General features: G+C 32.4%; 1 protein-coding gene across 1 annotated transcript in view; it reads right to left on the minus strand.

Moving 5' to 3' along the window:
* Positions 1–17,167, minus strand: part of LOC149488339 (progestin and adipoQ receptor family member 4) — a 64,838-nt gene that overhangs the window by 46,507 nt on the left and 1,164 nt on the right. The window lies entirely within an intron of this gene.

Here is a 17,167-nt window from a genome sequence, read left to right on the forward strand (position 1 = left end):
AGGTACCTACATACCTACCTAGTTTAAAACAAAGTCGCTTTCTCTGTCCCTAATCCCTGTGTATGCTTATATTTAGAAACTACGTAACGGATTTTGATACAGTTTTTTTAAGAGATAGAGTGATTCAAGGGGAAGGTTAGACAAAACGGGCAAAGCCGCGGGCGGAAAATGGAAATCTAGTTCATAATATAAGAGAGTGAAGTGAGTTTTCAAACCTTTATAAATGAATATGGCGGAAATTTAGCATTTTCAATAAAATGATGAATACAATATTTTCTATGCGAGGTCCTGAGGACTACAGAATTGAGGGATTGCGTGCTTGCGTGTTTGCCTCTCATAAAATATACATTTATCCGTGACGTTATTAGGAATATCCAAACAATTATTTGACCAGGTATGCAGTCTTTAATATAATTATAGTTTTGACCGAATTTCCGTCAAATAGGCGAATCTCAGAGCATGACTTGACCAATCCTTAACTTAATGCGCCTAACGCAGGTAAAAATATATCATATTAATAATCAATTTCTGTAATACGGAATACATGTCCATATATAGAACTAGCGGTCCGCCCCGGCTTCGCCCGTGGTACATATTTCGCAATAAAAGTTAGCCTATGTTCTTTCTCAAGGTCTAAAGATTATCTGTGCCAAATTTCATCAAAATCGGTCCAGTAGTTTATGCGTGAAAACCATACATACATACATACATACATACATACATACATACATACAAACCTTTCCTCTTTATAATATTAGTATAGATATTATAAGCGATCCTACGTAGGTAAACATATCATGAAACCAATGTTTGGTTATGATTAGCTGAGCATAGAAGATGCAAATAGAATAACTTATACATATACATTAGGGTAACGTAATTTGTATTTGAAATTGAAAAATATGTTTGCTTCAGGTATCAAGGCTTTTGGATAATAGCATGATAAAATGTATTGATACATTTTCTCGAGATAGATTTTTCGTGAGCTCTTGACAATCACTTCCGTTAACATCTCATTTATTTAATGAAATTCTATATTGAATGGTTATGAGCCAGAAATATTACACATATTTCACTGTTCAGTTTTCTATCAAATAGGAAATCAGCCCCTTTTACTATAAACGATTTAGCCCAGGACAACTGCGCTCATGCTCAGACCATTTTACAAAAGACCGTCAAGCCATAAATATTTACGACAGTATGTAGGACGCTATCTTTGTAATGCACTATAGTAACACTTATTCGAGTTGCTCAGTGAGAAGTAAAACCCAGTAGAACATTGTGTAGAGCGTCGCTCAGTGCTCACAATAAAAGCGAAATATTGCAATTCCAGCGAACTTGTAGAGGCTATTATGCCATTCTGAAGTCCGTAAAAACTTTCAACTCTCCTCCTGCATATAAGTTGGATGATAATAGCTCTTAGAACGTGCGCTTGTTAAGGGAGCGCTTTTCGAACACTTTATAAAGGACATTTTTAAATTATGCAATACCTACATAATTTACTAGCTAAAAGGAACCCCTCAGCTGTCGCGGCGCGCCGCGTCAAAAAGGTGCTGTCTGTCGGAGAAATTCGAGCAGTCGGCGCTGATTTGCCGATTTTTTTCGATATTAAAATTTGTGATATAAACTTTAACCTGTGACACTCTTGTAAATTTTGATGCTAACTAGATAACCAAACTTTATATTAGTTACCTTACTTACTCCCTGGCGTGTTTATTTTACTTATTAGAAGCATTTTTTCCCACACATTTTGAAAAAATATGACATTGTAAAGAAAAATACTCATAAAAAAATAATATCAAGGTATTTTAGATTTTTATTTTTGTATTTTCACACTAGAATAGACAATCTTTTGAGTGAATATAACAAAAACATAGGTTTATTTTATAAAAATTCGAGAAAGTTGAGTATGAATATCATCGTTTACGCATGAAAATAAGTGGACGCGATCTCCACATATGTTCATACAAATACAGACTTTACAGTCTGCTCCAAAATTAGAACATTTCAAAAATATTTGCTACTTTTTTTTTATTTTTATTTTAATCAAAACTAGATAAAAACTAACAGTAATTTTTACTTTGTTTAAATATTTTGGTTTTTATTAATGTTTAAAAATCGTCTTATTCCTAAATGACTTCATTCTTATGGTGGACTTTGTTCTAACGTCTGTATGTATAACGTCTCCACATCAATTTTAATTTTAATTTATTTTTTCTTAAAATTAGCGATTAAGAAAATATTTTTTGTGGTAACAATAGCATTATGAAGAAATGCTTTTTTTTCTTTCATGCTCTTAATTATTATAATATAGTACCTATAAAATGAAATGTTGTCCAACTACAAATCGAAAGGCACTGTATCCATACAGAAAAATGTCTAAGCTGTACAAAAGTGAAATCTACATTTAATTATACCATAACTTAATTATAAACCGTTACATTTAACTTATAGGTCAAAAATTTCGGAAATTCGAGTTTTAAATATTTTTTATAAAATACAGCTTATGTTAAGGATAAAAATCAATAAACTTAAAGATTCAAAATAAATAAACAATTATACATCTACATGTTTTATTTACTTAAATAAATTTTACTTAACTGACAGAAAAAAAATTCTTATGAAGCTTTTTGTGTCTGTACTATTTATATACTCATGTGGTTGTAATGTGTGGTGTTGACGCCAACATTGGCCAATAAATAGGAATATTTGCAACATAGCATAAATAATGTTAACTTCTGTTCATTTTTTCTTATAATACATCGGACACAACGACCGGACCGCCTCAAGACGACGATTTATTACCACGAGGTTCCACCTGAATGTGATCAGGAAAGTGATGAACGCTCTCCAATCTAGTTGAAATGAAATGAAATGAAATGAAATGAAATAAATGAAATGAAATAAATTTATTTGTCCATTATATGATTTACAATTAATATAAGACAGTGGGTCCCAAACTAAGTGAAATACTTGTGTCTTGGGACCCTGAGTTGCGCTTCTTGGTTATATACATATGTTATGGACAGTAGGAAGTTAACAAGTAGGTAAATAATCTAATGTAATGGAAGTTAATACAATTAATAAAAAAAAAGAAAAACAAAGTACATTATTTTGCGGTTTGCAGCACGCGTGTTCGTGATAGTGTGTGTGTGTTTACGTGTGTGTGTGTGTGTTTATGTGTGTGTGTGTGTTCTCGTGTGTGTGTGTGAGTGAGTGTGTGTGGTTGGGTGTGTGGGTCATTGTTTGTGAGTGAAGGCATATTGTTATAGTGTGTGTCAGCTCAGTGGTCCTTTAAGTAATTGTTCGGTTTCTTCAAAAGACAGCGTATGTAACCATTTCTTTATGACCTTCTTGCATGTGTAGTTCGATAGTAGTGTTATTTGTTGACATTATTGTATATCCGAGGAAACAAAAATTTTGGACATCGTTTAGCTAAAAGGGTTGTACTTCAATACATGCAGTATTTCCAAGCATATTGTAATTAAGATATAAACTAATCGGTAAAATTGTATTAAAATCGGTTCAGTAGTTTAGGGAGTCCATAGTACACAAACAGCATGAAACTTAAAAATATTTTGATTGGAATAAAGTAAGACGTGTTATGTGTAGAATTTCATGAAGAATCCTGGTATCAGGAATTAAAAGCTGTAAATTCCCAAACACTAATCGTGTTAGTATTATTATCTGTTCATTTGACAAAATATACAGAGTTATATTTCTTGATTTCAAATACTGTTACGTCCTATTGTTAAAGTAAGCCTTGTCTTCCATTGCCATAAGAATCGTTGTTTGGATCCATTTGAATTCTCTTTTATTGATACTCAAATGCTTACGAATCAGAAAAGGTTATTCTATCAAATACAAATTTTTATTTTCGAAAGAAAATTAAAATATCAAGACGGAAGTTTATTTTAGGGTTACCTAACAAATAAGTTATTATTGATTATGTAGTTTAAACAGCAATGTGATATCTTCAAATAGAAAAATTGCATTCTTCTTCTGGGTAATAGAAGCAGTTTTGACACCAAAAGGCAAAAATACAATAATTGTTATCGCTAGTCATTTACAAAATGAGAGAATAGATTTATATTTGCAGGCGTACTGCAAATGATGCATTTAATTCGTTTTATTAAATAAATAATGTTCTCTTAAGTTCTCGAGTTATGCGCTTACCAACACATTTTGCGATTCATTTTTATATACATACTAGAGGTCCGCCCCGGCTTCGCCCGTGGTACATATTTCGCAATAAAAGGTAGCCTATGTCCTTTCTCGGGTATCAAAATATCTCCATACCAAATTTCATGCAAATTGGTATGGAGATATAAGATTTAAGACGCAATCAGAAGAAATAATATTCATATGCGGCATATTCTGAAAACCGCAACTACTAGCAAGGGAATCAAAACCTACGGGTCAAAAGTTAAGTGGACTTGGTTAAAAGCAAGGTTTTACAGCACAGATAAAGAAAAATTTACTAAAAACACTAGAAGTTAAAACATAATAAAAAGTAGGTTTGTTCGGGGTCCTTGAAGCGCGAATCGTATTGAGGTTCAAAACTCTAAAAAAACATTCTTCCAGTTTTAAAGAAATAACCCCAAAATATGTGTAAAAACATCTTTGGACTATCTGGGTTTCAAAAATGACAACTCCCGTGTTGTCGTTCATTTTGAAATTGTGAGACGACAGAAAAACAAAATAAAAACAGAATCAAACATAATATATGCCAACGCAATCAAAAGATACAACCGTTTATGCTGCAAATTTTCGTAATTTTCGACATTTGCAAGGTTATAAAAACTTACAATAGCAACGTCTTATAGCACAGATAAAGAATTCTAAAATATGAATTAAAAGATACCTACAGCATAATTAAAAAAATAAGTTTGTACGAAGCCCTCGGTGCGCGAGTCAGACTCGCACTTGGCCGGTTTTTTATTTTTTCAGAAACATATGGTTCCCCAATAAAAAATAATATGTTGCATTTGTATTAAGGTAAGAATATGTTGTACAATTAATGTGTTAAATTTCTTTTCCAGTTTGTCCTACACAAATTACATAGTAACATAGTCACTTTGTCCTATATATAGGTCATAGTGAAAACCATTGTTCCCACAATTGTTCCCGATGTAGGTTTTTTTTACTATTTTTCCAGCATATAATATACACTTTTAACCATAATATACTAAAATTAAAGGAATTCCATAGAGGTTACGGACTATAATTTGTATAGTTGATTATATCGTACTAGCGACCCGCCCCGGCTTCGCACGGGTGCAATGCTGATACTAAATACGTGTACCTAGATATAAAATTAAAAACATAGCGGCCCGCTCGACTCGCCCGATAGCCGGGCGGCGCGGCCGGCCGGTACCGCCGCAAACGCTACGTCCCGCAATTTTTAAATCTGTAATATCTTCGAAAATATTCACTTAAATCATACGGTGTAAAAGGCCATATAGATCTATATTAAATGAACAATGTATTCAAGGTATTTAATTGGTTAAGGATTAATGCTGTATTGGTTAAAATCGCATCGAAAATTAGCCATTATTTGTCGTAAAAAGTAAATGACAAAAAAAAGTTATTGTGGGTTATCCATAAGAGATAGACATATACCATCGCGGACTTTTCTGTAGACCTTTTCAATGTGTATAATACTTAGTACATTATTTTGATAAAACTCGTAGGGTTCAGCCTGCGTTTGCAATGTAAGCGGAAAAAATGTAAAAATTTACGACATCACATTAGAAACCTCAAAAATAACAGTACTTCTCCACTATTTAATGGATGTTATTATACATATAAACCTTCCTCTTGAATCACTCTATCTATTAAAAAAAACCGCATCAAAATCCGTTGCGTAGTTTCAAAGATTTAAGCGTACAAAGGGACATAGGGACATAGGGACAGGGAAAGCGACTTTGTTTTATACTATGTAGTGATGATTAAACCTGAGGACAATAAATACCACAAAAACGATACCCATCAATATAAACAAAACATATGTACATTTTATATTGTATGAAATTGAAAAATTTAATTGAAGACGAACAATTAAATTTTTCAATTTCATACAATATGCGAACATCCTGTACGCGAATTTTACGGGGAAATTATTGTCGGTTCTGAATTGAAAACGAAATATCTTTAAAATGGAACACAGTATCAAATTTTGAATTATATTATAAAAATCTTCATAAAATGTCTTGTAAAATGATGTAAAAAACAAATAAAATATTAAAAATAAAATACGATTAACCAGGGGTCAAAAACTAAGCAACGTACAGTGAAATGGTAGATACATATTTGGAGCCATTATTTGTGGTATAATTATTGGTAATTTTCATTATTTCGGCACATAAACATTAGGATATATAGTGAATAATAATAAAAAGAACAATAAATACTTACCGTTTATCAACTTTCCGCAAAATTTTACATTTTTTAAAACTTTAAAATTTAAAAGTTACTCGACTAAAGTATGACATAATTACTGTTATATTTCGAATATTTATCGGTCAAATTATTAATTGATGGACTTTAAATATTCAGTAATTCATAAGCTATCAACTAAATAGTCGTTTATGCAGATTTGAACTATATTTGCGTTACAATGAGCTAATTTCCAACCGGCGATGATTTGGCACAGATCTGTGCCACGACAGACAACGGGTACAAAATTTTTGGCTCAGATCTGTGTTCCGACAGACGAGGGTTTAATACACCTTGACAAAGACCTTGTCAAATACTCGTCTTAAATGTATTGGATAGAATACAGTAGTTTAGAAATATATTTCAACCCAAACAAGAAGACGTCTTATATGTAACAATGACAAGCAAATACTGAGGTAATATTCTTTCACAGTCATATAACTTCTCCACGCTTTATTTAGGGACCAAAGTAGCGCTGCTCTAATACATTATCATCAAAAAATCACAATATCACAACTTGTCAATGCAAATGGATATCCATAAATATTCCTATCTTCGCGCACCAAATGTGTCCCTTTGATTGAAATTCTACAGAATTCTGTTACATGTTATGAAATTCGTAGAAGTTTAGGATCGATATCGGTACATCTCTAGGCGAGCGTGACTAAACTTGTAATGCACTGGCTATGTGTATTTTATATTATAATATCGACAATCCCGCTCAATATGAGCAGCGTAAGTGCATTCTATCAATATTCAATCTACACAGGAGTAACACACTGATTATTATTTCTCTATATAGCCAGCCTCTTTTCCATGGCACATATACACAACACATATATTGCAATGAAGAAACAAGATTTAGAATTGCATATCACATTATAAAATATCGGCTTAAATTTTATGCACTTAATTTTACTGAAGCAAAAGATAACCTAAAATATTATCAAACAAAAGATCTATTGAAAGCTCCTCATCAAATCGTAACCCTCAAGCAAAATCCCAAAACGCTAAAAATATATTATAAGCTAGTATGAAGATAGAGCAATTTCCATAAATTGTTTCCAAAAGTTATCAAACTGATTAATCCATAGAAGTTTTGTATGTTAAATCGTCACTTTGAAAATGTCGTTAAATGTGATGGTTACATACATAACTTTAAACACAGCAGTGTCGCGTTAATAGACGTACTAATTACAGCTATTATGCGCTATTTAGAACAATGTGTACAACGATTTGTTAATCGAACAGTGTAGTAACGTATTAATTAAGAAATTAACTCCAAAATACATATATTTAAAGTTAATACACGATTGAAGATATGTCGGTTCCCGCTTCGCTTTGGACAGTTGGCGATCATCCATAATAATTTTCTGAAGTTAGTTTCCGTTATGTAACTATAGAAACAGCTTCATGTTATTTTGGAACATTGTAATTTTCAAGGAGCCCATATCCCCAACTCGCAAGTTTGTGGGTGTTCACAGACGGCGCTGATCACTTGCCATTAGACGACTACGCGTTTGCCTCCTCTTCTAATAAAAAGCTTATTCCTCCCTCTTATTTATAAAAAACCATTTCCTCGCCCTCATTTCTAAAATACCATCGTAAGTGACGTAACAATAACAATTTATACTTTAAACGTCACATGATTTACGAGCCTTAATTGGCTGTTATAATACATACTGAATATTTGCTATAATTTAATTTTGACAAATATTCAGAAGGCATTATCGAACCCAATTAACGCTCGTAAATTATACGTAGGTATTATGGTAGGCATTACTACTTACGTCGTCCAAATACGACCGAAGTATTCGAATGTACTTCGTACAAAATACATCGGAATTATTGAAATGTTTAAATAAAATTCGTCACAATCAGATGGAATAATTGTTGGATGTATCCCATTTTCGCTGATATGTATCGTTGGGCCGCAAATAATGAATCCACCCTTCACCTAAAACCTTGCTTACATAATGTTTGGCGCGGCGCCAACTTTGCACTGCTCTTGTTGGGAAAATTGCTAGTCACCTGTTGTTACTTAAAATTACTAGAATAAATGTTGATGGTGACACCTTTTAATAGCAGTAATTTGTTACCGTATAGGACACACGGGAATACGTTGATTGTCTCTATGATGTTGAAAGAAAACATTAACAAACTTATAACTATGTTACTTGACAAAATTCTAATTTCTTATGTGCATAACTTTATCCATTCACAATGTTCTAGATATAGACTTTATAAGATATATTTTTTTAAGTCAATTGTAGTCTATTTAGAAAATAATTTTTATTTTTTGCAAGTATGTAACTCTTAGCTAACTTTAAAGATAATCATATAATTTCGAAAAAATTATGAAAAACGCTTCATCGATTAGCCGTAATCCCAACATGGAATCTAAAACTGTGTTTCATTATAACGAAAAATAGTAAAGTACGGAAATAAAAGAACATTAAATACTAAAGTAGGGGGACAATTAGCTAGTGAGCGCCAGGAGATAAAGTTAAATCTAGCACATATTTCACTGGAATGCTTTGGAATTTATTTTATCTAGTACGATTTCAAAGGTGAAAATACCAGAATTTTCCGCAACCATTTGAAAACTTAAATGGGTTTTTATTTTTTGTATTGAGGTACCTACGTCCTACGTGGTATGTCATTGTTAGAATAAAAGTTTTTCATTCATATCTTAACCGATTTAACTATTTTTGACCACTTTTGTCTTGCTGAAAAATAATCCTTGTCTTTCGAAGCGTATTTTTTATTATTATATTAACTACAATAAATAGGTTTTTATGATTATCATTTCTATGTTTGACTGAAAATTTCAAATCCTATTTGATATAATTTTTTTATCTAATTTCGCAAGGGTTTGAACAAAATGCTTTCTGAAATTGTATCTTTGAATATATTTAAATTTAATATAAGACCATAAGTGGCTTTCCCCTGCAGCACGATAATCGTCAAAAATACTATCAGGAGCGTTATGCAAATACAGCGATATTTTCCGAACGCTTTTGGTCAATTTTACCGTAGGCCATTTGTATAAAAAACTGTGAGAAGAACAATAGTTATTGTTTTCTCGGCCCTTATTCCGGTCTTATGAATACAAAATAATATTGTGAATTGCTGGCGGCTCCTTGAGAATAAATTTTATTCATAGTGCAATACGAAACACATTTTCTTGAACGTATTTTTTTTGCAAATATTATGATAGGAGCTCATATAAAGATATTTGTTATTAACGCAGATATTATTAAGGTGCTTTCAAATGCTAACAGTTCTCGCAATCGAAGATTATACGATTTTAAGTAAATTATTCTAATAACATCATGGTCGAGGTGCCTTCACGTAGCCTCATAAATAGTTTAGCGGAAGGGTTTAGGGTAAACGTAAGCTATTTCAGGGAAATATCGCGAGAAAAATCTTGCATAGCTAGAAATAAATTGTTGCGTTCAATGTTGGGATAGGATAAAAAGAATTACGAAGAATAACTTTGCTTTCCTTAATCGCGTTTTGCTTTACCGAATCGAAAATAAGTACAGCGGAGTGAAAACAAATCCTGAAGATGAAAAACCATATTTCATCGATAACAGGTCTCTCGATAAAAGAGCTCTTTGATTATATATAAATTTCCGCGCAAGCTGAGCATCAGATTTACATTTCAGCCCCTTGTATACGCTTTCTTTGCGAAGATAAATCAACCCTGCATGTGAAAGCCTACGTAAAAAACCGGCCAAGTGCGAGTCGGGCTCGCGCACAAAGGGTTCCGTAGCAGCAAATATAATAAATTACAGTTAAATCAACCTATCTCAAAAACTATAAGAGATACTTTGATCAAACCAAAAATCGTTGAAAGAGTTAATTAGCATGCATCACCTCTATTTTTTTTAGAATTTTATACCCCGTAGTTATAAAAATAGAGGGGGGGGGACATACTTTTTACGACTTTGAGAGCTGATATCTCAAAAACCGTTCACTTTAAGAAAAATGTTTTTTAGAAAACTTTATATCATTTTAAATTGTACATAAACACTTATATAGCTCAACAATTAATTGCATCCCTTCCAACCAACATGGCTTTGTTAAGTCGCGTAATGTCACAACGAATTTATTAGAATTAACACAATTTGTGAATAGTAGCATGAATGAAGGAGTGCAGGTGGACGTGCTTTATACGGATTTTGAGAAAGCATTCGATAGAGTCAGTTATAATATATTAATTCGCAAGCTATACGCGGTTGGCATCAGAGGGAATCTCCTTAGGTGGTTGGAATCGTACATTCGAAATCGTAGTCAGTCTGTTATCTTGGGAGGCTATAGATCTGACTTTGTTGATGTCACTTCCGGAGTCCCCCAAGGCTCGCACCTCGGTCCCTTATTGTACAACATTTATTTATTTGATATTGATACTTGTTTCAAAAATTCAAAATTTCTGCTTTATGCAGATGACAAGAAAATTTTTAGAAAAATTTCAACTCCTCAGGACTGCCTCTTGCTTCAAGACGATCTTAATAGGCTTACCAATTATTATAAATTAAACAAAATATCAGTAAACACAAATAAATGCCAAAAAATAACTTTTTCTCGAAATAAGGCTACTAAAATTATACGTTTTGACTATAAAATTAGCAGCGAAATTATTCCATCCGTCACGTCAGTAAGGGACCTAGGTGTGATCCTCGACGACAAACTTAGTTACCGCATGCATATTGAATTAATATCTCAAAAAGCCTACAAAAATTTAGGATTTGTTTTGAGGCAAGCGGAACCCTTTGATGATTCGGCATGTTTGAAAGTTTTGTACTACGCGTATGTACGTAGTATTCTTGAGTTTGCCAGCGTTATTTGGCGTCCAAGTTATAAATGTCATATAACTAAATTGGAAAAGCTTCAAAAGGTATTTGTAAATAGAATGAAATATAAAAATAAACAACATGATTTAACCTATTCACAAGCTTGCTCTCACTATAAAATCAATACCTTGGAGGATCGTAGAGATGTAATCGACCTTATGTTATTGTATGATATTGTCAATAATAACTTTGATTTTCCTGTTGCTTTAGAATACTTACAATATCGTGCGCCATCACAACGTACTCGTCATACGCCTCTCTTTAATGTCCCAGCAACCTCTACTAATTACCTCAAACATTCACCCTTTCTGAGAATTCCGAATAATTATAATAATAAATTCTCCTTGGCAGATCCCTTTCAATTATCTCGCTCTAAGTTTAAAAAATTAATACTACAGCTTATTGACCAAAATTTGTAAAGAAATTCACAAACAACACACACACACACACACACACACACACTCACACACACTTACAATCACACTTGTACTCACTCATGCTTATTGTTACCTTTTTATTTAACTATAATTATATATAATATATAATATAGGGTTTGTAATTGTTAATATCGTTCTTTATCTTTATACTTTGCTCACTCACAGTATTATGTATTGTTATTGGTGTACCTTTTAATTGGCGTATTGAATTGTTAATGTAATACCTAGTGTAAGTTTAGCTGTAAGGTACCTTTACATAAATAAATAAATAAATAAAATAAATAAATAAATTAAAAGACCTTTCCATTGATACCCCACACGGGTATGTACATCGAAAAAAAAAATTTCATCCCTCAGTTACATGTATGGGGGGCCCCACCCCCAATTCTTTTTTTTTACTATTTAGTGTCATATTTTTGTAGCGGTTCATACAACACATATTCCCATCAAATTTCATCACTGTAGTACTTATAGTTTCCGAGTAAATCGGCTGTGACAGACGGACAGACGGACAGACGGACAGACGGACATGACGAAACTATAAGGGTTCCGTTTTTGCCATTTTGGCTACGGAACCCTAAAAATGGCGTATTATTTTGATACGAATAATTTTGATTATATAAATTGAAAATGTTGTTTATTGGGTGAAATAAATATGATTATTACAATAGCTATTTGGTTTATATTGTAATTTGGTCAACGTAGGTATTCCATACAAAAGTAACTTTAATTTTAAACGCTCTACATGTTTCAGACTTCAATCGCATCGCATTATTAGTATTTTCTCTTTGATATTGTAAAAGCAAACAAAACCGTACATATAAGTAAGTAGATAGTATTTGGTACTAATCTACTCACGAACCTACAATAATCTTTGATCAAATTTGTTCTAGCATGTATTTAAACTGAATCATGTGTACGCCATAAATCAAGAGTTCCTTACATACTGTATGCTGACTATGATAAATTGTACCCAAATGTACAATACATGTATCGATAAAATTCGACCTTAGTTTCTTGTTCATTAGTTCGTAAATTAATCATCCTTTATCCATTAAACACACATATCAAATAGGCCTTTCTTTGAAATCAGCTACATAAAACATAGTAATAAAAAGTATTGTAAGGCATCAATCAATTTTTCACGCGTCACTAAAGTAATCGACCAAGGCATTATGACTGAAAGGTTACAATGGTCAGCTAGTGATTACCAAGAATATAAATTGGATCGGTAGTGTGACTGCTGTTTGCTCATCGAACAGCACTGCATAATTGAGTTGATGTTAGGTAGTTAATAGTACACAAGGCTGAAATAAGGGTGTAGGGCCATAGGAGTTATACTTTATTAGTCACCCGTAGTGTTGATATAAGGTGGTACTAGAAAGAGTTTTATATTTTTGAGTCAATATTATATGTAAATCAATGTTACTTTTGCTAAGGTTTCGATGGCGGTTTTTTGCTAATATATAACTATAGCAAAAAATGTACTACATATTTAAATCGTCGATATTATTTATTACGTAGATTTAATACAAAGCAAGAGCTATGTCAATCCATACTAATATTATAAATGCGAAAGTAACTCTGTCTGTCTGTCTGTTACTCAATCACGTCTAAACTACTGAACCAATTTTCATGAAATTTGGTATGGAGATATTTTGATACCCGAGAAAGGACATAGGCTACTTTTTATCCCGGAAAAATGACGCAATCCCGGAAATCCTACGGGAACGGGAACTATGCGGGTTTTTCTTTGCAATCGACTGCGCGGGCGAAGCCGCGGGCGGAAACCTAGTAAGAAATATTTTCTTTGTCTTAATCATAGTCTTAATATTTTTAATGTAAATAGTAAATTTAACGTTAAACTTTATATACTTATTTTAAAAAGTTGAATCTTACCTACTCTTGAAATTATAGATTTACTATATTTTTTTATCTCTACTCCTATAAATACTAATATTAATACTGAAACTCAACAATTCAATTTAAGGGACAGGATGTTGATCCTGGATCCACATGGGACATAATTTATATTTATGAAGTGTTATTGTTACACGAAGAAGTGAAAATAGTCCTCTGCTATCGCATATTATTTTTATTAGCAGCTTTATTTCAATGGTCATAAAGATCATATTTGTTTTTCACACTTCCATTCCTTTAATAGATATGAAGCTTTTGCAAGTGAAAATAGGCGCCAATTCCCAAAGCGCAGGGTCAATATTTGTGACGTCGGTGCTACACTTGGGGGAGGAAACACTACGAAGTTAAAATTTGCTTTATTCAAGTATATACTTTTTGTACATATAGATAGAGATGCAGTTTCCATGCAACTGCACGAATCGAATGTTATAATCGTGTCCTTGATGAATTTCGTAGAACCTTAAGCTTGCTTACACAGACCTTCGTGCAACGTTGTGTAAACCTAAACACATAGGCCAGATGGCTAATGAAGGTATGAAATAAATTCCCTTATCTATACATCTATACAAATATTATAAAGAGGAAAGGTTTGATTTTTTGTTTGTTTGTTTGTTTGTATGAATTGAATAGGCTCCGAAACTACTTGGCAGATTTGAAAAATTATTTCACTGTTGGAAAGCTACATCATTTCTGAGTGACATAGGCTAGGTTTTATCCCGGAAATCCCACGGGAACGGGAACTATGCGGGTTTTTTTTTGAAAACGCGGGCGAAGCCGCAGGCGGAATGCTAGTGTCATATAAAACAGAACTGCTCTTCCAAATAAACACATAAGAGCAACGAATTTTAGTAATATTTGAATATTCCAATATAATTGAGCAATAAACCCAAGCCAGTATATCTTGTACATTTGTAAATAAGTGTTCTTAAGCTTTCCATTACTCTCGGAGCGACAGAAAGGTCCAACATTGAGGTAATCTAAGGACAACAGAATTGTCCAATATTTTTGCGCCGCGGTAACCTGACAGCGGTGCTGTATATTACGTGACATTGCTTTGGGAGATAAGGGTGACCTATTTTTAGTTTCTTTGATTTTTTAATTCTATGTATATTTTCATAAAAATTAAGGTAAGCTTTGTTTGACTTACTTTGTTGCTATCGCTTCTATTATTTTTTATAAACAAAAAAAAGCATTAAAAAAATAAAGAAGACTATCCTCCTATTAATAGGGACACTACTCATTTTAGAGATCATCGAATGAAATATGTATAAACAAAAAACATCCGACACTCCGGTACAGTTTTTTTAATTTTCAGTCTTCGTTATAGTAGTATCTAGTCCTAAATTCCCTGTTAACAAGGAAACATACTTTTTTTCGTTATTAATTATTATTTTAGTACTTAGATTTAAAAGAAATTGTTTATTTATCAACGTCTATTGTTGCCATGACATGGTTATTTCGAATTAAAAATCCATTTAGTAAATAGATTGAAATTACAAAATCGATTCAATATTATCGTTGCTGATCGTTGTTTTTGATAAACTGTCAAGTTGTGGCATTGAGCCACTGAGCGTGTTAATCAATTTTAAATCTTATTTATATAAAAATAACTGTGAAAAATAATTACTTTTGTGATTTTGTCTATACTTACATTATTAATCTTGATTAATCTATTCTAGGTACTCTAAAATAGTAAAGAAAAAATCGACATAAGCCAACTCGGCTTAGAATACCTATTCTTATATATAAAATTCTCGTGTCACAATGTTAGTCTGCAAACTCCTCCGAAACGGGTGGACCGATTCTCATGAAATTTTCTGTGCATATCGGGTAAGTCTGAGAATCGGCCAACATCTATTGCACGCCTCATAAGCGAAGCGTTGAGGTGGGTACTACTGTCACTTCGCGCAAAACATCTGATTTTTCAAACTTAAAATGTCTTTATGTATCATACATTGCACTTGTAAGATAATACATACACACACATATTAAGAAAAAACACTATTTTTAACATTCATGATATTTTTGATGTCATTTTTGTTATTTAAACTAGTTAAAAAACAGTTTAAAAAAGTTCTGTCTTGGACGTCCGTGTGTCTGTATGTGCGGAGGATTTTCTTGTTAACACGATAGCGACCGAAATACTTTACTAATCGAGTCTTTTTTTTTCTCTTACGCTTGAGTATGCTCAGGAATAGAACCCTTTCATTTTTCAGGGTCTGATTCGATGTGGTTTAATTGTTATTAAATAAACAAAAATAATAATTAATAAATAATTATTAAAAAAAAATTATGAGGCGTGCACTTTTGGATTTTCCAAATTATTTTTCATATGTACCACGGGCGAAGCCGGGGCGGACCGCTAGTTTTTTATATAATTCTTATTTTAAAATGCAGTCACTTTAGCATTTTTTGGTTTAAGTGAGACATCATTAATTTAGATTGAAATACAAATGGCAAAATTTGTATTTCTACATCAAAGACAATTGTACGACTGACCATTTGTATTAAAACGAGCATTTTGTACGAAATAACTGCTCTGAACTCGATTATTGTGAACCATAACTCAATTTGCGTCGGTGTTGCTGTTGTTAAATCATTTAAATAATGGCAATTCTGTCACAAATATTTAAGGCTAGCAATACAAAATAACTTTATGGTAATAGCTTGATGAATTTATCGTATTACCATAATAGTAAGCTTTCATTTCAAATATCAAAATAGCTATTTTACTTTTCATATTTCCTTTATTCAAGTTATCTATTATCTAAGTAGCGAACTGCAGAATAAACTTAACCATCCATGCAATTTGAATCTTTCTAGCATTTCTATTTTTTATTTAATTGCATAGAACAATTCCCAGAGTCTCCCCGTTACCACGCTCGCTGTAAAGTGTTCGAACTTCGAAGCGTCGGGAAAATAATATAATGAATAAATCGCGTTTAAAATCCGTTAAAAAGTCTTTAATTTCTAAATGTATTATACTCGCGTAAAATCAAACACTAGAAAATACTATAATGCATAGAACAATACAAAACTTAAACAGACCACAGCTATTGTCTGTTAATAGCACTGAATTTCAGTTGAATAATAAAAGACAATTCTGTTTAAATTCCCATAGAGCCATTTTCCAGGAAGTGTAAAATATTTTCTATCCCTAAGCGGCTGCTCAATACATTCATCGAACATCCTTTGATCATTTTATCAATCGCAAATCATGTAAAACCATGCAATATTGCTTTGAAAGAAATAGGGTCCATAAATACGATTCTCAATGTACTCGTAACTCGTAGCTCGACATGCATTAAACGTAGCGTGCCCTCCCGTAGCACTGCTACGAATGCTACCAATTTATTGCCCGTAAATACGCGTAGCCGTATTTTACCTCTAAATAGCAATAAATTCGTCTATAACCTTTCATGTGACTTATAGTTTTATGTATTTATGTTTTTCGGGTTTAATACTAATCTATATCTATACTAATATTATAAAGAAGAAAGGTTTGTAATTATG

This window comes from Colias philodice, chromosome 5 (assembly GCF_061535455.1).
Source record: "Colias philodice isolate Cphi_HAF_F1 chromosome 5, ilColPhil1 Martin Lab GWU primary, whole genome shotgun sequence".
NCBI classification, from domain to species: domain Eukaryota; kingdom Metazoa; phylum Arthropoda; class Insecta; order Lepidoptera; family Pieridae; genus Colias; species Colias philodice.